This window comes from Ruditapes philippinarum, unplaced genomic scaffold, assembly GCF_026571515.1.
Source record: "Ruditapes philippinarum isolate M1 unplaced genomic scaffold, ASM2657151v2 ctg2123_1_1_1_1, whole genome shotgun sequence".
Classification (NCBI taxonomy): domain Eukaryota; kingdom Metazoa; phylum Mollusca; class Bivalvia; order Venerida; family Veneridae; genus Ruditapes; species Ruditapes philippinarum.
Window position 1 is genome coordinate 1 of NW_026854977.1, and position 22,122 is coordinate 22,122.

At 31.4% G+C, this 22,122-nt stretch overlaps 1 long non-coding RNA gene across 1 annotated transcript; it reads left to right on the forward strand.

Annotated features, from left to right (window-relative positions):
* Positions 1 to 16,308: 16,308 nt before the first annotated feature.
* On the forward strand, positions 16,309 to 20,990 carry LOC132741678 (uncharacterized). Its single transcript, XR_009627314.1, has 3 exons — positions 16,309 to 17,356; positions 18,122 to 18,232; positions 19,277 to 20,990. It is a non-coding gene; the product is annotated as an uncharacterized LOC132741678 (long non-coding RNA).
* Positions 20,991 to 22,122: the final 1,132 nt, after the last annotated feature.

Below are 22,122 nucleotides of genomic sequence, written 5' to 3' on the forward strand. Positions count from 1 at the left end.
CAAAAGATATCAACTTGCAATTCCTTAGTCAACTTATTTATGCGACGCAGTAAAGTGTAAGACTTTTATGTTTATTCCTATAAATGTCAATGATGTCCCTGTGAATTGCTTTGTCATCGGGATTTGAACCAACGCAGCCATCAGTCATTAGAATACTAGTCCGACGTGTCTGATCAAAGTAATTGTTCAAAGATGACAACTGTAAACAACGCTGCACATTCACTGTGCTGGAACCAAAAAGAATCTCATTATCAATAGCAATAAGGAAATGGCATATTTGATTAATAAAAGGATATTTTAAAGTCTGTCCTTTGTAAAAGGATAGACGGCTTTTGGTCATTTTTCTGATAAGACTGAGAGGGATTCCTATGATGCGTGTATGTGACCGCAGGGTCACTTACCATGCAACATGTCCTCGATGCGTGTATGTGATCGGACGGTCGAAAATCTCTAACAAAATATCAACATTTTGATGCCAAAGTTTTATGTTCAATAAAGAACTTACTCATAAATTTGACAAAGAAACTAATTTTCTAGGTTTTACAAGCCCTAATTAGGTTTTACCAATTTATAAGTTAAGTAAAAATTAGGAATAACTTACTTTTCCCCCACCAAAACGCACATTAAAACAACACGTATGTGTGTGTGTTTTACATGTTGAGAGCACTTCCAATTTCAGTATGAACATTTCAATAACTTTATAGGCAATTAAAATTTAATGTTGTTTTAATTAGCGTTTGGTGAAAAAATAAATCCCCTAATCAATTTTTTTTTCAAATATGTACACACCTTGGAAACTGTTGAAAGTAAAAATGTGTTTGGGCTTTAGTGACCTAACTATTGTCAAACATCTTCAATACCCCACCTCCTTCAAATAAAAACCCCATACAGACGTACAAACAATGAAAACAAAAACAAAACAGATATTTTTAACAAACAGAAACAACATCAACAACAGCAACAATTAAAATGACCGCTCCCCAAAAAAAAAAAAAAAGAAAAAAAAGAAAAAGAAATAGAGAAAAAATCTCTAGTAAAAAACCTGTTCAAGTAAATTAAGAATTTTGTCCATTACACTCGCTCACGAAAAATTAACATCGGAACATAATGAAAATGACGGATAAAACATTAGATGTCTCAGTGCGTTCAGTAAATCCATAACAAGAAATTCTTTAATAAGTCTTCTACTTCAGGAGGTCTGGCTTGACATATTCAAAGAAAATATGTCATACACACGTTTTCAAAAAATAATTTTTGGATAAGGACGTTTTACGCATTTTAAGACTTATCTCAATGTATGTGATTCAGTATTTTATTGGGATTGTACCAGATTTGTTTCCTTTCTTTGGGCAAAGGCACTAAAAAGATCTGACTGAAAATCGAAAAGTGCAGACCATGCTCAGATTGTAGAGATGGCAAGTTTCGCATATGTAGAAATTGTTGCCGCTAGCTCGAATGTACATAATGAAAGCTTCACCTTAATAAAATCACTTTCAAAACACCATCCTATGACTAATCAGTACTGGTGTCATACAAGGAACAATGACAGTAACCCCAGTAGAGGTCGAACCTTTGATCATTTGGTTCAGAGAGTTTTGGTTCTGACCGCCTTATCAATATATTTACTATATCTTATACACAAGACCACCTGATCACAATAACTATATTTGATTTTCTATCATGTTTAATACAAAAATATAAACAAAATCAAGACACAAAAACAACAACAACAACAACAACAACAACAACAACAACAACAACAACAAAAGGCATCACTTGTCTCAGAATTGATTTAGAGTACCAAGTACCAACATCTATTTAAAAAAAATAAGAAATTCCTTGATTTATTCTGTAATTGAAGCATTTCTCACAAAGTTTTTATTTCATTTTAATCAAGACAGAAAAGGCTTTTAATATTCAACTATAAAAGTCCCCCTAATTAAGCATTGATTTTACCGTAGGAATTTTGTGTGAAAGATCCGCTAATTAAGAACGCAGTCAACAAATTGTACTTAAATGTTATTTCAAACAGTATGGCATTGGAAACTTAATTATAGTTTTAACAATTAACTGAAAGTTCTTAAGAGAGATACACGGTACGAATGATGAAATTTGATGTTGCCCATAAGTTACTAGTAAATATGTTTATTGAAAAAACGTGTTTGGGGTAATTCGCGTGAATTAAAAATATCTTATTTCTCTTTTCAGTATTTAGGCCGAGATTTATTGAAGAATGTATGCAAGTATGTAAAGAAGAAATGGATAGAAATAGTTTTTATGGTATAAAGCATTAAACGAGGTTTGTTTCAGAACCTTATTAAGATAAAATCACTTCAAGAAACCTAAGGATAACTTCGACAAAATCAAGTAATTCAGCACATAATCTTCGTATTCAAACTGAAAAGCTTACAAAATTAATAATCAAAGTGATAAAATCGAACGTTATTGCCAGATTTGTAATTGAAATGAAACTGAAGATGTATATCACTCTGATTTTGTTTTACGACACTGCATCAAAAAACATCGTACGACAAAATATATTTAACCAAGTAAGGATGTTTGATTTTTTTAAAAAAATCTGTTTCATAGCCAAACCCTCCCGTTAAGTAAATGTATTTTCGAGGTTTTTTGAATGAGAAATCAAATTGAACCAAATTTGTCAAAATATACTGTTAGTTTTAATGTGGTTTATTTATACATGTATGTGTTTTATATTTATAGTTTAAATGTCTGCCATTTTCACTTGTTTCCATTTACATTTTGTATGTATTGAAATATAAATAATCCTTTTATGCGTTCGTTAGCGATTTTAAACACAAAATATCAATCTTTGGATGTTTAAAGAATGACTAAAGTAAATATTTCTAGACACATTTGTCTAAATTTCACAGAAAGGAAATTAGTTATTTGATGAATAGCTCTCTGTTTAAAGAGGAAACAAAATATTATCTGAAGAAAGATTTGAGTAATAACAACGACTTTGAATTATGCATTATGCTGTGTAGACAAGATAGGCACAACAAGAAATGATTGAGTTGTTTCGTGTTCTAGAAGAATGAATAATGTTACCATTGAATACAAAATGTACGAGAATAAACAATACAGAATTTTGAACTTTAAAGATTTTGATCTTCGTCCTGAAATCTTAGTTAACACTGAAGAACGGGCTCACTGCGCATCGCCTTTGGTTGGCTGAACCTGGGCAAACTGGTGTCTGACAGACCTGGTAAATGATTGCGCTGATTACTTCAAAAGGACACTGTTACCATTAATATCAAATTTATCCGAAAAATTGCGTTTTGTGAAACATTTTATACATAACAAATGAATTGATAAACCATGCGGTACATTTTTCAATAATCATGCAACAGTTTCTTCCCTTTGTCTTCTGAAATAGAACAATCCAGACTATACATCAGATCTAGACTTCACTCCAGGGATTTGTTGGATGTTTTCTGGGTGCCCTACTTGGGTGTGTCGGGGGCTGCGTCCTGTGAACGTTGCCTTTGCCTTGTTGATCTTTATTCTTGTTTTTTTCTGAAGCAGTGATAAACACGATTGGTGACATTGGATCAGTTGCCTTTTTGTAAAACATATCTTATGTCAACCTCTTGTTTGTTTTTTAGTTCGTCTTGAAGACCATTTGAGATTCAGTTAATGCATACCATTACAGATATTCAGATTCAAACACCTATATATGCCAAGTAAAGAGTAGAATTTACTTAGCCTATAACTAAATATGTCTATCGAGGAGGATCTGGATAGTCGTATTCAAGTATCAACATTCAATTAGTGCCAAACTTATAGTTTTAAAAACGCAGTAGACGTGAATACATAGGAATTTGGATTTTAGCTTTTGTTTTCTAAGCTAATTATTAGATAGTAAGTAATGCTTTGATTATAACAATGGATCATGAATTGCATTAAATTTATTTTTTCTAATTTGTAAAAAAGTTTTGTTTTATTTTATGATAGCATGAGAGTAAATAAATGTTGCGTGTATAATAAATAAATTGTTATTAATTTTGGAAATTTTTAAATAAATGGCATATTTATTATAATAAAATGTTATTGTTTAAAATAAAAAAAACACGAAAAACGATTTTATTTTGCTGAAAAATAATTATTGAAAGATTACAAGTTTGGCATCATGATGCATTAAGGTCTTTTGTCCATATAAAATACGCTTCATGCTTACAGCCTACACACTTTTCAAAACATACCAACTGTTTATTAAAGAATATTTTGAATATTTGTTTTTGTTTTCAGATCTAACCTTGGTGAATAACCCTGAAATGTCAAGCCTTTATTCGGATAAGGTACCGGCTACTTCCAAAGGAAATATAACGACAAGAAATTATGTTTAAGTACTTTCTATCATTATGTAAGCACTTAAAAAATCTTTAGCGACGACTTGTTTTAATGAGATCCTGCTTAAGTCTGGCTAGACATATCGAGTATCTTTAGTAAATAAAAGTACAAGAAGAAAGTGTCTCAAATGCAATATAAAAAGTGGAACATTATGTGATTTTTCTGGATCTTGATTATCTTGATGTATAATGATCGAACAATCGAAATATATCGGATATTGAAACTTCTTCTTTATTTACTTATCATTTCAAATACATTCTACCGCCTAGTTTATCATCGTGTCAATATTATAGTAAGATATATATTTGTATTTCATATATTACGAATTATGACGAAACTTTATGACTTTTTGCTTGCATAGCTATAATAACATATCATTTGGACCTTGAATAATAAGCTGATATAGGAAATATACTCTGAAAATAAAACAAAATATACTAAAAATGTTTTGAACTGCATCACTCCTGCTGTAAATCATCCGCCGGTGCCACTGATGCCTTCTCCGAGATGAGCGTCATTTGTTAAAAGAGAAATGTCCGTTAAAAGTGACAGTGTGTAAATTATATGTTTATATTGAAGACCTCCTTTGACACGCAAATCATATCGGCAAACAGTCTCATTTAAAATATATATATAAAAAACACACCAAACATGTAACACTAATGAGATTAAATTTAATATGAACGTCCTAGGAAAAATCTTGATAGTTCTCACCACTCTTTTTATGTCAATCTAAACGAGCTACATTGGTTTTAGAATCCCATCATAAAAACCCTTTTAGTTAAGTGATAAACAAAAAGCTTCATTAAAGATTTGCTAATTAAGAATACAATCACAGGGATCTTCTTAAAGGTTATTTCAATCTCTTTAGCATTTGAATCAAGATTAAAGTGAATCTTGATATAGAAACACAATGAGTAACGGTGAAATATTAAACATACTTTTTATTTTGATATTTCGTATCATGTGATTAAAAAAAGAGAATTTGTTTTTCAAACTTAGAGATTTCAAATAATGACATACACTAAAGTGTTTAAACTTTTCATAATTAAATAAGTAAGCTTGACATCCACATACATATTTGCATTCAGTTACACACTATTTGCCTTATTGTATGTTCAATTAATGGGTTTATATGACTTCGTGTTAAATAGATGATAAAATAATTAGATTTTCATATAGAGACTGGCATTGAATATTTTTATATGTTTTGCCGCCTCCAAGTACTTTTAAAGGACTTAATGCGCAAAGGTTTTCATGCTTTCGATGTTTGGAAGCTATTTGTAGACACTTTTGTGGCCATTTTGCATAATAAAAACGATAGATTATCTAAGCGACAGAACATAACTTAATGAATTGTAGAGGAGACACATTTGAAAGTACATTGTTGCATTATCTGTGAAAAGTTCTGAGTAACAACGAGATTAGTATGAAATATGTTCCAAAGATTATCCAAAATGTTGTGGTTATAACAAAATTTTACCAGAGAGCAGATGTTTTATTTAGCATGTTTAAGGACAATGTAATCCCCTAGCATCGGCTTAAGACAAACTAAAAATTGTGTAATAATGAATTAAAAGCATCATCCGCCTAATAACACATTTAGTAATGACAGAAATAAGTATAAAAACGTAGGTCTATTCTTATATTTTGGATTTTTTTAAAATATAGTGATTGTCTCGTCTGAATCCAGTTTCCTTTGTGATTAAAAAGCGGCTGTTTAAATCCCTTTGTGATTAAAAAGCGACTGTTTTAATCCCTCTCGCTACATTTCCTTTTTGTTTCAGTCGATTTCCAGATTTCGTTGTAATTTCACGAGGAATTGAGCCCTAATGTTAATATAAACTGTTGATGTTTGGAAAGCTAATTTTCTCAAGTAATCCAGCATACGAACGAATAGCACCAATATCCTAAAAATAGTAACTGTTCATTGGAAGATTGACGCAATTTATTGAGAATATTACGTGAATTCGCTAGAATGACAACGGCTTTTAACAAGTGACCGTACTTTCTTGAACTATTTCGTAGCATTTTTTATGAGATATTTCTTTTATATTTTTTTCTTGAATACAGCAAAAATTAAAACAAACTTGTGCATTATTGTTAATGAAACACGGGCGCTCTTTGCAATGTCAAATGCCAAAAAATACCAACTTGCAATTCCTTAGACAAATTATTTATGCGACCCAGTAAAGTGTAAGACTTTTATGTTTATTCCTATAAATGTCAATGATGTCCCTGTGAATTGCTTTGTCACCGGGATTTGAACCAACGCAGCCATCAATCTTTAGAATACTAGTTCGACGTGTTTGATCAAAAGAAATTGTTCAAAGATGACAACTGTAAACAACGCTGCACATTCACTGTGCTGGAACCAACAAAGAATCTTATTATCAACAGCAATAAGGAAATGGCATATTTTATTAATAAAAGCATATTTTAAAGTCTGTCCTTTGTAAAATGATAGACGGCTTTTGGTCATTTTCTGATAAGAGTGAGAGGGATTCCTGTGATGCGTGTATATGGCAACAGGGTCACTTACCATGCAACATGTCCTCGATACGTGTATGTGATCGGATATCGAATATCTCTAACAAAATATCAACATTTTGATGCAAAATTTTTATTTTCAATAAAGAACTGACTCATAAATAGAAACTAAGAAACTCATTGTCTAGATTTTACAAGTCCTAATTAGGTTTTACCAATTTATAAGTTAAGTAAAAATTAGGAGTTACTAACTTTTTTTCCACCAAAACACACATTAAAACAACACGATACTTTTAATACAGCATTTAATACTTTAAATTAGAATTTTAGTAATTATTTATGAGTAAAGGTTTACTTACGTAATTAAATCCAATGCCAGACGTTTAATTTGTTCTTATCAGCTTCTAACTGTTTATCCACATGGGCACGCAAGAAATTAAAGTAATAGTTTAATAAATTAAGGAAAAAAATGTCAGATTTGTTCCAATTTAGGCATTCTCATTTGACGTTGAAGTAGGTGAAAAATGAGATTGTAGAATCTCACTTCATAATTTATTTAATTATGAAACCAGCGTATGTGTGTGTTTGTGCGTATGTGTGTGTATGTGTGTGTGTTTTACATGTTTAAAGAACCTCCTTTTTCAGTATGAATATTTTGATAACTTTATAGGCAATTAAAATTTAAATGACCCCCCCCCAAAAAAAAAAAAAAAAAAATAAAGAAAAAAATCTAGTAAAAAATAATTTTTGGATAAGGTAGTTTTACGCACTTTTAGACTGATCTCAATGTATGTGATTCAATATTTTATTGGGATTGTACCAATTTTGTTTCCTTGCTTTAGTCAAAGACACTAGCATAGATCTCTTACACTTGCTGTTATAACATGTATAGGATCTGACGTAAGTTAGTCTTACATTTACCATGTCAAATATCTGAAATAAACTTGCCCATCTTTCAGTCTGGAAAAAATCATTTTCAGGGAAGATAAACAAAAAGTACTGACTGAAAATCGAACAGTGCAGACAATGCTCAGATTGCTGAGATGGCAAATTTCGCATATGCAGAAATTGTTGCCGCTAGCTCGAATGTACACATAGAAAGCTTCAGCTTAATTAAATCACTTTCAAAACACCATCCTATAATTAATCAATACTAGGGTCCATACAAGTAAAAATGACTGTGTATAATTTGCTATCATGTTTAATACAAAATTAAAAAAATAAATAAATATATATATATATATATATATATATATATATATATATATATATATATATATATATATATATATATATATATATATATATATATATATATATATATATATATATATATATAAACAAGACACAAAAAACAACCACAACAAAAGGCATCACTTATCTCAGAATTGATTTAGAGTACCAAGTACCAACCTCTATTTTAATGAAATAAGAAATTCCCTGATTTATTCTGTAATTCAAGCATTTCTCACAAAGTTTTTATTTCAATTTAATCAAGACAGAAAAGGGTTTTAGTATTCAATTATAAAAGTCCCCCTAATTAAGCATTTATTTTACCGTAGGATTTCTGTGAAAGATCCGCTAATTAAGAACGCAGTCAACAAATTCTTCTTAAATGTTATTTCCAAAAGTATGGTATTGGAAACGAAATTATAGTTTTAACAATTAACTGAAAGTTCTTAAGATAGATATACACTACGAATCGATGAAATTTGATGTTGCCCATAAGTTACTAGTAAATATATTTATTAAAAAAATGTATTGGATAATTCGCGTGAAATAAATATTTCATCTTTTCTTTTCACTATTTAGGCAGAGACTAATTGAAGAACGTATGCAAAGATGAATAGGAGAAATGGATAGAAATAGTTTTTTTTGATTGTATAAAGCATTAATAGATGTTTGCTTCAGAACCTTACTTAGATAAAATCAATTCAAGAAACCTTAGGATAGCTACGACAAAATACGTTATTCAGCACATAATCTTCGTTTATAAACTGAAAGGCTTACAAAATTAAAAATCAAATTGATAAAATCGAACGTTATTGCCAAATTTGTAATTCAAATGAACCTAAAGATGTTTATCACTCTAGTTTTGTTTTACGACACTGCATCAAAAACATCATACGATAAAATATATTTAACCAAGTAAGGTTGTTTGATTTTTTAAAATCTGTTTCATAGTCAAACCCTCCCAGAACCACTTTTGTTTAGTAAATGTATTTTCGAGGTTTTTTTTGAATGAGAAATCAAATTGAACCAAGTTTGTCAAAATAGACTGTCTGTTTTAATGAGGTTTATTTATACATGTATGTGTTTTATATTTATAGTTTAAATGTCTTCCATTTTCACTTGTTCGCACTTACATTTGTATGTATTGAAATATATATTTTCCTTTTTTGCGTTCGTTAGCGATTTTAAACACAAAAATATCAACCTTTGGATGTTTAAAGAATGATTAAAGTAAATATTTCTAGACACATTTGTCTAAATTTCACAAATAGGAAATTTGTTATTTGATGAATAGCTCTCTGTTAAAAAGAGGAGACGAAATATTATCTGAAGAAAGATTTGAGTAATAACAACGACGTTGAATTAAGCATTATGCTGTGTAGACAAGATAGGCTGAACAAGAAATAATTGGGTTGATTCGTGTTCTAGAAGAATGAATAATGTTACCATTGAAACCAAATATACGAGAATAATCAATACAGAATTTTGAACTTTAAAGATCTTGATCTTCGTCCTGAAATCTTAGTTAACACTGAAGAACGGGCTCACTGCGCATCGCCTTTTTTTTGGCTGAAACTGGGCAAACTGGTGTCTGACAGACCTGGTAACTGATTGCGCTGATGAGTTCAAAAGGACACTGTTACCATTAATATCACATTTATCCGAAAAATTGCGTTTTGTGAAACATTTTATACATAACAAATGAATTGATAAACCATGCGGTACATTTTTCAATAATCATGCAACAGTTTCTTCCCTTTGTCTTTTGACAAAGAACAATCCAGACTATACAGCAGATCTAGACTTGCAAAGGGATACTTCACTCCAGGGTTTTGTTGGGTGTCTTCTGGGTGCCATACTTGGGTGTGTAGGGGCTGCGTTCTGTGAACGTTGCCTTTGCCTTGTTGATCTTTATTCTTTTTTTTCTGAAGCAGTGGTAAACACGGTTGGTGACATTAGTTCATTTGCCTTTTTGTAAAACATATGTTATGTCAACCTCTTGTTTGTTTTTTAATTCGTCAATTTAGACCATTTGAGATTCAGTTAATGCATACCATTATAGATATTCAGACTCAAACACCTATATATGCCAAGTAAAGAGTAGAATTTACTGAGCCTATATCTAAATATGTCTATCGAGGATGATCTGGTTAGTCGTATTTAAGTACCAAAATACAATTAGTGCCAAACTTATAGTTTTAAAAACGCAGTACACGTGAATACATATGATTTTGGATTTTAGAATTTTTTTCTAAGCTTATTATTAGATAATAAGTAATGCTTTGATTATAACAATTTTTCATGAATTGCATTAAATTTACTTTTTCTAATCTGTAAAAAAGGTTTGTTTTATTTTATGATAGCATGAGAGTAAATAAATGTAGAGTGTGTAATAAATTAATAATTATTAATTTTGCATATCATTTCGAAATAAATGGCATATTTATTATAAAAAAATATTATTGTTTAAAATATAAAAAAACGCTTTTTATTTTGCTGAAAAATAATTATTGAAAGATTACAAGTTTGACATCATGAGCCATTAAGGTGTTTTGTCCATATAAAATACGCTTCATGCTTACAGCCTACACACTTCTCAAAACATACCAACTGTTTATTAAAGAATATTTTGAATATGTTTTTTTTTTCTTTTCAGATCTAGACTTGGTGAATAACCCTGAAATGTCAAGCCTTTATTCGGATAAGGTACAGGCTACTTACAAAGGAAATATAACGACAAGATATTATGTTAAAATACTTTCTATCATTATGTAAGTACTTTGAACAAACCTTTAGCGACGACTTGTTTTAATGAGATACTGCTTAAGTGTGGCTAGACATATCGAGTATCTTTAGTACATAAAAGTACAAGAAGAAAGTGTCTACAATGCAATATAAAAAGTGGAACATAATATAATTTTTTTCTGGATCTGGATTATCTAAATGTATAATGAACAATTGAAATCCTACGGATATTGAAACTTCTTTATTTACTTATCATTTCAAACACATTTAACCGTCTAGTTTAGTCGCTTCAATAGTACAGTAAGAGATAGATGTTATTTTTTGTATGTTCATATATAATAACAAATAATGAAGAAATTGAAAGACTTTTATTAATTGCTCGCATAGCTGTATTAACATTGGACCATGAATAATAAACTGATCTAGGAAATATACCTTGATAAGCAAATAGATTATAAAAGGATTTGAGTTTCCGTCCTCGTTGCTGCAAATCATCCGCGGGTGCCCCTGATGCCTTCTCCGAGATGAGCATGATCCATGAAAAGAGAATAGTCCTTAAAAAGTGACAATGTGATAAGTTATTTATTTAAATGGAAGATCATCTTTGGCACGCAAATAATACAAGTGAAATATTATTATTTTTAAAATAAAGCAAAAAACAACAACAACAACATCATCATCATCATCACCATCAGACAAGCAACACTAATACGATAAACTTAAATGTGAACGTTCTAGGAGAAATCTGGTTAGTTCTCACCATTCTATTTATGTCAATCTAAACGAGCTAAATTGGTTTTTTAGTATCCCATCATAAAAAAACCCTTTTAGTTAAGTGTTAAAGTATTCAACTCCATTAAAGATTTGCTAATTAAAAATGCAATCAAAGGATTCTTCTTGAAGTTATTTCAATCCCTTTAATATTTGAATCTAGATTAAAGTGAATCTTGATATAGAAACACAATGTGTAAATGTGAAATAATCAACAGACTTTTCTATTTTGAATTATCGTATCGTATGATTTGTTTTCAATTAATATTGTATATTTTTGTCAAACCCACTAATTGCAGAGATTTGAAAGAATGGCATCAGTAAAAGTGTTTAAATTTTCAATGATTATAAGACAAACTAATTTTAAGATAGCTTGACCTCCACATAAATTTTCATACAGTTACACAAAATATGCATTAATGTAATGGATAATTCAAATCTTGTAAAATAAGTGATAAAATAACACAACAAATCGTGCATTCAGCCTGGCATTGTATTAAAATATAGATATGTTTTGCCTCCTCTAAATACTTTTTAAAGTAGTTCATGCGCATAGGATTTCATACTATGGAGTTTTTGGAAGCTATTTGTAGGACACATTTATCGTCATTTTGCATAATAAATAAAAAAGATAAATAAATTATTGAGCGGCAGAACATCACTTAATGAATCGCAGTGGGATACACTTGAAAGTACATTTTTGTATTATTTGTGAAAGTTTTAAGTAACAAGTTCTGACGTTTTAACAAATTTGCCAGAGAGCAGATGTTTTATTTTGCCTGTTTTACGACAATATAACCAACTGGCACCGGCTCAAGCATAAATAAAACTTAATTTCATTGTCGGTTTCTATTAATTCATATTAAATATTATTATAGTAATCACCCCGTCCGTGCTTTGTCTTGCGCTCTGTGCTGGTTTTTATTTGGGTCCTGCTTGGATCCTTGCCTGTAGTCCTGTGTTACTGGGTCGTGTGGGGGTTGCGTTTATTGAACGCCGCCCTTCCTTGTTGATCTTGTTTTTCACATTTTGTGCAATAATTAGAAATAAACAACATCCGCAGATATGTTCTGCCCAATAACACATTAAGTCATGACAGGCATTAGTATAATACCTTATTCTATTCTTATATTTTGGATTTCTTTGTAATAAAGTCATTGTATCGTCTGAATCCAGTTTCCTTTCTAGATTAAAAAGTAACTGTTTTAACCCCTCTTGCTACATTTCCTTCTTGTTTCATTCGATTTCCAAAATACGCTGTAATTTCACGTGAAATTGAACCAATGTTAATATAAACTGTTGATGTTTGGAAAGCTAATTTTCTCAAGTAATCCAGCATACGTGTGTATTACGCCGATATTCTAAAAATAGTAACTGTTAATTGGAAGATTGACGCAATTTATTGAGAACATTACGAGAATTCTCTAGAATACCAACGGCTTTTAACAAGTGACCGTACGCCGTACTTTCTTTTATCATCCCGTAGCACTATAGACGTGTCATTTTCGAAGCCAGCACTTTTAAACAGTCTTAAGATGCATTGAATAGCTAATTTTCTGACATTTTTTTTTAACAAGCGTTTTCTAAAATTCTAAACATGTCCCTAAATGATTCTTTGAGTCCTGCCCTTAAAAGTACTAGTTCAATAATACCTTTTACTTTAAGTTTAAATACATCTCTGCCTAATATAAGTGAAATCTTGAATAAATATTGGGATCTATTACTTTTGTCTGATAAAGAAAGCGTTAAATATTACACAACAATTCAAGATTCAAAGCAAAACACAGACAGAGGTAAAGAAAAATATCTTCGTTGCGCAGAGAGTGTCCATTTAAATGTTGGTGCGAATTGCATAATGTTCGAATGATTTTTTGGACAAACTGTTCTGTTATTTTACAAAAAGCAAAAATATGTCTGTAATAACAAATAATAGTTTGCTGATTTAATGTTTCCGAGGGATCTCTTTTTCCAGACATTTAACACGAATGTTTCCCTGTCCGTTAAAATACTAACTTGCCCCAAAAACATTCTATGTTGTTATGCACTAGAATAAGTGGGCATTTATTATAAAATGTTACGAATCGTCTATTGATGTCTCGCTCCTTTAGATCATAAATGACAAATGGTATAGGCACCGTGCTTTAGAACGTCTTAAATAGCAAAATTGTAAATGTTGCGGGCTCAGTTTGATTCAGCCTGTTCATGGACGGAACTGGAAAATGCAATCTTCCGTTTACACCCCTAACACCGACTTAAGCAAATTTGAACATTTAGCATGAAATGGTATTCTGTTGCAGGCTCGGTTAAAAGCCGGTGCAAGGAGGCGTGGGCAGTAGCTTGCACTTTCCAGTACTGTCTTTTGGGATTCTTGTTCTCTCTATTTTATTGATGTGAGCACTTTGCACTCCGATTACGAGTACCAACACAACACTTCTGACAACATGAACTATGCTCACGGAGCAAATCTCACACCCTGAACACCAGCACTGAACATTACACACTCCATATTGAGTCATTGGTGCATATAATTTCATAATTATTTGCTTTACAAATAAACTTTTTTAACATTGTATATATAACATTTGCATAGCAACTCGCGGTAAATAAGAGATGAAAATTATTACTGAAATGATATGTTGCTGTCTGATCATGGTTTGCACTTTTACCTATTTACACAGCATTTATTATCACCCCCAGATGATGAATAAGTTTGTCAAGATTGAAAAATTGGAAGATTGAAAAGTCTATTTAGTATATCAAGGTGGTAAGAGCTAATACAAACACTTTACAAATGAAGTCAGATGTTTGTTATCTTATTCTTTTTATTTTACTTTTATACTCAGTGATTTACCTATCTTCACAAGTTATTTCACGAAAACGGGAATTTATAGGCATGGTTTACAGAGACAATCTACCAATTAATCCAACAGACTTAATAGATCATCAATGTGACCAAGGCAAAGATTGTTCTATTTTTATCCACAAAATGACGCAAAAATTACGTATATGTCTTTGATTAGTCTTGCCAGTGATCTCATGTTTTAATCACATTTTGCTTACATTATCATTGGTACGATAACATATTACATACGAACAACGAACAACTATAATTCAACATGTAAATAAAGGTTTCGACTCTACCGAACGGAATGGTTTATAAAAGAGTCAATAATATTTTTGCATTTTGAACAAACATGGTAATGCTTGAAAGCCCCTGGATCTAGAGCAACGTTACATTTCTTGCGTTTCAGCATCTCTAGATAGGCGCAATAAATAATAATATCTTATCTAATATCTACTTAAGCCGGTACTAGGGGTGTGAGAGATGTTTTTATTAAAATTATCTCTCATATACAAACTTTATTCAAAGGATGCAATTTCCATATAATTTTGTTACTTTTATTGCTTCCAAGGGATCTCCCTGTTTCCAGATTTTAATATCATTCAGACGGCCTCTCACAATTTTAAATATATATTGTGTTATACATAGAGTCAGTGATGCAATTTTATTTCATTTGGGATTAATATTTGCAGAGAAATTTAAGAATTTGACGAATTTGAATGACTGAATCAATATTTACAATGAACGCCAGCGGAAGTTTGGAAATTAGCAATTAAATAATTGTCTTGGTTGATGAGTACAGTACAATTGTATTTAACGCGTAATTCATATTTCCGTGTTTGTTGTATTCTAGCTAGTTTTCTAAAAAATAGCATGTAGCTATGATCTTCTTATGCTTTTCGGTGTCAAATTAAAATGTACAGTCGTTTTATATAAAGCGAAATAATGAATTTATTGATATACGGTCAATATTATCATGTTAAAAATCAGACTGCAGCAGAATACGATTTTATAGTCACTAACTTGACACATTCATTTCAAATATCATGTTTTTGCTTATGGTAGATTTATCATTTTGTTGCTTAATCTATAAAGTTATCATTAACAGCAGTTAAATAATTGTGTTCGATATTAGAATACACAGTATGTGATATAGAAAAATATTATAATTACTGATAGACACATACACAGAATCTTGGTTTTCTAGAAGAAATTGGTCACGAACTTTACACCATTTTAATCTAAAATTCTTGTTCACTTCCCTTAAATTATTTTCATGCTGAATGTAGGCGGAATTTCAAATCAACAACGTCTATGGTATTTTAACTACAACTTCAAAAAAAAAGAAAAAAAAGAAAAGCAACAACAACACCAAAACCCACAAGATCTTAACAATTTAATACGCTATACATATAATATTGTAGTAGACTTATTGAGAACGGAAATCTTTGTTTTCACTTCATAAAAATTGATAAAACTCTTTGCTGTTCATTTTTTAACAATCTCTTATAAAGATGGTGGTGTAAGTTTATTAACACACAAATATTTGTTGTTTTAATACCAGAACATATTCTGGAAAAGCAACACAAACAACAGTTGTAACTATTTATAGTGATCCTTCAAGGAAATCATACATTAAAAAAACGCAGCAAAATCCACACAACCGTTTATCGAATCTAAGCTACATACTGGCATTGTCATTTATTTTCCTAACTGATTTGTCGCTTGTCGTTATAAATGTTTCTTTCAACATTAAGTTGTTTAGCTCACCAAAGCAGAAAGTGCTTAATTAATGTACGCTGTTGTGCGCACTAATAGTCCTTCGTTCACCAATTCCTCTCCGCTTTTTGTATTCATTGTGCGAAGCAGAATGAATACAGAGTTATAAGTACAATCTCAAAAAAAGGTAGGCAGAGTGGATTTGCTGAACAGCATCCATCCGCTTATACGTCCGTGACATAAAGTAGTTCATGATTTGCACTTAAATCGCTTTAAGCATACGCTAAGCGATGACTTATCCGTCCCAATGTTGCAAAAAATTATGTTAAAGTTTTTTCTACCCGAAAATCATGCACTTTATTCATGTTTGACATCTAAAAACATCGATAAAAATTTCCTGTATTTCTACGCTACAAATTATTATTAACGCATGCGCAGACTCACAATAATTTATCGAAGAGAACAACACGTAAGAGAAATTGCTCAGGAAAGAATCAACAACCATCGCACATATTGTAAGTAAATATATTTGAGTTATTGTTTTTTTTTCATTGATTATCACTTTATATATTTATTCATTACATAACTTGACGAGTATTTTACGGGAAATTTGAATAAACGGCCAAGTTCAAAAACACTTTGATTGACTCGGCCGCTCGTCATTTTGTCATTTACGTAATTTTCCCTATAATTCGAAATGAAAGTGTTAGAATGTTTCGATTTGAGACCAACTTATCCACTGATTTTGATCATTGTCATGTTTTTTTGTTGTTTACTCGTGTGTCACGTAACTTGGTCATAACATAAACACAAACACGAGGTTGACCCACTTTTGAGAATTGGCCCATTGTTGACAATAGCGTGAAAGGCGTTTGTTATTATCTATTTCATCACTTTCTTTTCGTTAGAAAATGTGGTTAATGAGCTGCTTTTTAGAGTTTTGTATTTGGTTGTGAAATATTAACAAATTTCATTATGTAAGGTTCGCGCCATAAACATGACTCATACCGGAAGTTCCTTTGTTTGTTTACGACCGGAAGTCGCTTATGTTCAAAAATTAAATAAGAATCAAAATTACATGAAGGATTTAAAGTTAGATTGATGTGGTAAATGCTGTATAATATTTATTTCCAGGTTGACTGTAACCTTTTTGTAGTGGGTATTGTAGCGGATATTCCTTGTGACGTAAGTAAATCTATATACTGGTAACAATAATTTTTTATTATGAAAATTGCAGAGGCAGTCGGTGTGTGGTTTTGATACATAAAATGATCATGATATCTGCCACTTGCTTGATGCCTAAGTTTAAGTTCAATTTGTTTTATCAACATGTATATTGTTGTATCTAAGCTAGGACAGTCGTCTGTGGTTTATATTAGTAGAGGTGATTCAGCCATCTTTGTTTTTTACTAACTGGGTCTTGCTAAATTGAAAGTATGCCAAAATTCATACAAGTTTAGATTACCAATATCTATATCATACTGCTTTAAAATTGTTAACGATTACTTTAAGTATACATTAAAGAGCCAGCTATGAAATACAAGGGAATCCAGGAACCAGTATTTAGCTTTTATTGAATAGACCCCTTTGTTCTTTTACATGTCTGGATTTCTGAGTACAGCTCTAGGTAGGTTGGAAACACTAAAAGTGTCTCTAAACAATCCCAAGGGTGTAACCCTATATTAAATCCAGGATCTCGGGAGTGATAATCCTTCACTTCCTAGGGCAACTCTAAAAGAATCCAAATATAGAAGCTACTGCTGTGGTCAAAGTAGCAGAAAGTGAGAAATGTACAGAAGGGAGGTAACTCCTGTACCAGAAATTATTGATAAAATTAATATGGCAGATAATCATCGTATGCATTCGCCCTTTAAATATATTTTCTTATTTAAACAAGTAAAATGGTTTTGGATGGTTTTGAAAATGAAATCTCTAAATTGATATTTTCAGGGAAATAAAAGATTATTTACTTTAATATTCACTTGGAAAGGCTGGTACATGTAGCTAGAAAAAGTACAGTATAAGATTAAAGAAAGACTAGAAGATTATTACAAACAACAGGTACTTATATAATATTTAATGTATATTCACAAACCAAACTGTTTTCCAAAAAAAATGAATGAAAACATGCATTTTTACCAGTGTCACCACGGGTCAGATTAACAGACCCATTCCCAGTGGCAAATAATACCAAATATGCTTTTTTTCTTTTCCAAGTTTAGAAAAAAAATCATAAGTCAAAATTCCGTTATCAAAGGTGACAATTTTTCTTCATTCCATTTCAATCCAATATGGTACCAGACAGATGATGTTCAAAAACACATTCCATTGTCAATTTTTTATGTATTTTTTATGCTTTGAATGATATACAATTTGTTGGATTAACAACTTTGTACATGGTACTAAATATTTTTCCCAATCAAGATGCAAAATTTCTTAACCCATTACTTCATGAGCATTTTGTGAAAATGGCTGTTTCCATTGAAAAGTCTCCCGTTACAAGTTCAAATTGCTATAATACTATAAAAACTGCTTCAACACTAATCAAACTTGGCACAAATGTTGACTGGACCATTGCCCTTGCAACAACATGCTCAGGCTTAAATTTTCTGTTCCCATGGCAACGAGGGGACATCTCAAAATTGCCCAAAATCACTACTTTGCCTCGATTTTTTCAGTCAAAATTGATTTCAAAGTGATGCCACTTCTCAATGGATTGAGATATAGTCAAATGCTTTTCAGCGTTGGTTACACGTTACCTTATGATCAATCTGGGGTCATTTACAGCCTCTCACAAGTCCAAAATTTTCTTGGCATCATGCTTAGAATGGTTTCACACAGGTCAGTAAGACCGGTGTACACAATGTACTGTCTGCACATATGTGTCAGAAAAAATATCACAAAAAAGGAATTTAGTATTACTATGAGTATTTATTAAAGAAATTGTATTTCAAATATATTTAAATAGTATTATTGAAAGTCATTTTGTATGACAGACACACAAATCTAGTGCTCTGCATTATAAATGTAAGAAGAGACAAATAAGATAAGCATTTTTTTGCAAATTATTGCACTTCATATAATTTTTATTGCTTTTTTTTTAAGGTGGACATGTGTCACTGTCAAGCGAATGAAGATAAGCATCACACTCGGTGGGAATCTCCAGTTTCCAGATGTAGTGATCATAACTGTATAGGCACCATTAACACTTTGGACTAGTTGGAGTATTTTAGAGGGCTAGTCTGAATTGAATCCCCTGTCAATAGTCAAGGCCAGTCATGAACATTGTGTTGAAGGAAAATGTTTAAAACTCGGATTTTCCGCTTAACCAATCATTACTTTACCTTATATTCAGTGCGGTAATGTAGGAAATGGTTACTTTCTGGAACAGAGCTGTCAATTATTTTTAATTTATTAGCTTGTTAGTGTTATCGTCAGACAGTTGTGAAGTAAAAACATCATAGTTTTGACTGTATACAAGTTGCCTTAAAGAAAGTATGTCGAAATCTTAACAGTTATTCGTTGATTTTGTAGAAATTGACTAGAATTCACCTTTGTTAACATGCATCGCTTGGACGTCGAAAACGACATGCAATGACATTTCAGTGAAATTTGGAAACTTGCTCGTATTTTGGAGCATTTTGTAGGATTTCGATGAAGTAAAAAGTGTTTATGATAGGATACATTATTCCTAGAGACAACCATAAAGATAAAATAGTGATCTGGTGTATTTTTACCGAACAGTTCTTGTTTGTTTTGCATGATATTTTTTCTCTCGTTAGGGACCTTTATTCTTTTATATATAGTATTATGAGCATATATATGGGTAAATGTGGTATATAGTGCCTGTGGTTTTAACATGTATCTTAGCTTGCCTGGTGTAATGATAAGTAATAAACCTGAGAATTGAAACTATGAGAATAAATTGTTGTTATTAGTCCCCTTCTATTTTCATTAAGAGGGGACTAAAGGCTGACCCATTTCTGTATGTCAATGAAAGCTGAAAGCTGAATTTTGCTATAACTTAAATGGTACAAAAGTAAGGTTCATCATACTGGTATCTGATATAGAACTATACAGAGATTTAGCATGTTTTTATAATTTATGCTCCTATGATTCTGGATAAATATCTGTGTTCATTCCATACAGACTTGTACTTTTGGGGAAAAAGGTTGCTCATGGGAGGAAAATATGTTTTTAATGGTGTTTTTGAGATTTTAGTTGATAAAGGAAAAAAAAACATAGTCTGTACTTAGGAAGACATTTGTCCTTCACACTCTTGTCCGAAATATGAATATAACTAGATATGTATTGAAGGGATTTTATGTAAACTTCACAAAGTGATAGAGACTTTTAAGAGGAAGTGCAATGTTCAAGAAACATAACTCTACCTTGCTTCATGTTTTAATTATATTCCTTAAGTTAAAAATGCTTATTCCAAACTATCACTGAATCTACATCAACTTGAACGACTCGAATTTTCCAATGTGTCAAAGAACCATAACTCCATTCCTTAGTTTTTAGCTCACCTGTCACAAAGTGACAGGTCAAGCTTTTGTGATCCCTTTTTCGTCCGGCCGTAAACTTTTACTTTAAATGACATCTGCTCATAAACCACTACGCTAATTTCATCCAAACTTCACAAGAATGTTCCTTTGGCTGTCACCTTTAAAAATTGTGCAAAGAATTTAATTCCATGCAGAACTCTGGTTGCAATGGGAACCGAAAGAAAAAAACTTTAAATATCATCTTTAAAAAAAACCCTAAGAGCTAGAGCTTAGATATTTGGCTTGAAACATCCTTTAGTGAGTGTCTACCAAGTTTTTTAAATAAAAAGCCCTGGGGTCAAAATTGGCCCCCGCCCCAGGGGTCTTTGTTTTTCCCTATGTGCATATAGTAAAAACTTTATAAAATCTCCTTTTAAAGAACCCAAAGAGCTAGAGCTAAGATATTAAGCATGAAACATCATCTAATGAGTGTTTACCAAGTTTGTTCAAATAAAGGCCCGGGGTCAAAATTGGTCCTGCCCCAGGGGGTCATTAATTTTCTTTAAATGCATATAGTAAAAACTTAAAAAAATCTTCTTTAAGAAACTAAAAGAGCTAGAGTTAAGATATTTAGCATGAAATATCTTCTAGTGAGTGTTTACAAAGATTGTTAAAATAAAAGCCCTGGGGTCAAAATTGGTCCTGCCCTAGGGAGTCATTAATTTTCTTTAAATGCAAATAGTAAAAACTTAAAAATCTTCTTTTAAAGAACCCAAAGAGCTAGAGCTAAGATATTTAGCATGAACATCTTCTAATGAGTGTTCTACCAAGTTTTGTTCAAATAAAAGCCCCGGGGTCAAAATTGGCCCTGCCCCAGGGGATCATTGATTTTCCCTATATGCATATAGTAAAAACTTCAAAAATCTTTTTTAAAGAACCCAAAAAGCTGAGTTTTTATTATAAGTTGAAACATCTTCTAGTGAGTGTCTACAAAGTTTGTTCAAATAAAAGCCCTGGGGTCAAAACTGGCCCTGCTCCAGGGTTGTCATTGTTTTTAACAGTATATGTTAGTAAAAACTTAAAAAATCTTCTTTAAAAAAAACCCAATAAACTAGAGCTTTGATGTTTAGCATGAATCATCTTCTTATGGATGTCTTCCAAGTTTGTTCAAATAAAAGCCCTTGGGTTAAAACTGGCCCTGCAGGGTGGGGGGGGGTGCTTTTTATGAATGGAATCAAGAGAGATGAAGTCTAAAATGTGATACTGTCAATGTGACTAACCTTGAAGTAAACAGATGACACAATGTTTTTTCAATGTCATGGGCATATAATGAAGAGGTACATGATTATTTGTATACACTTTTCCTTAATAAATACTTTCTAAATGTTTGACATGTTTAAAGGCCAACACAGGGCTCAAGGTTTATTTAAAATCTGTAAGCTTGGCACTTAGAGCCAATTGTAT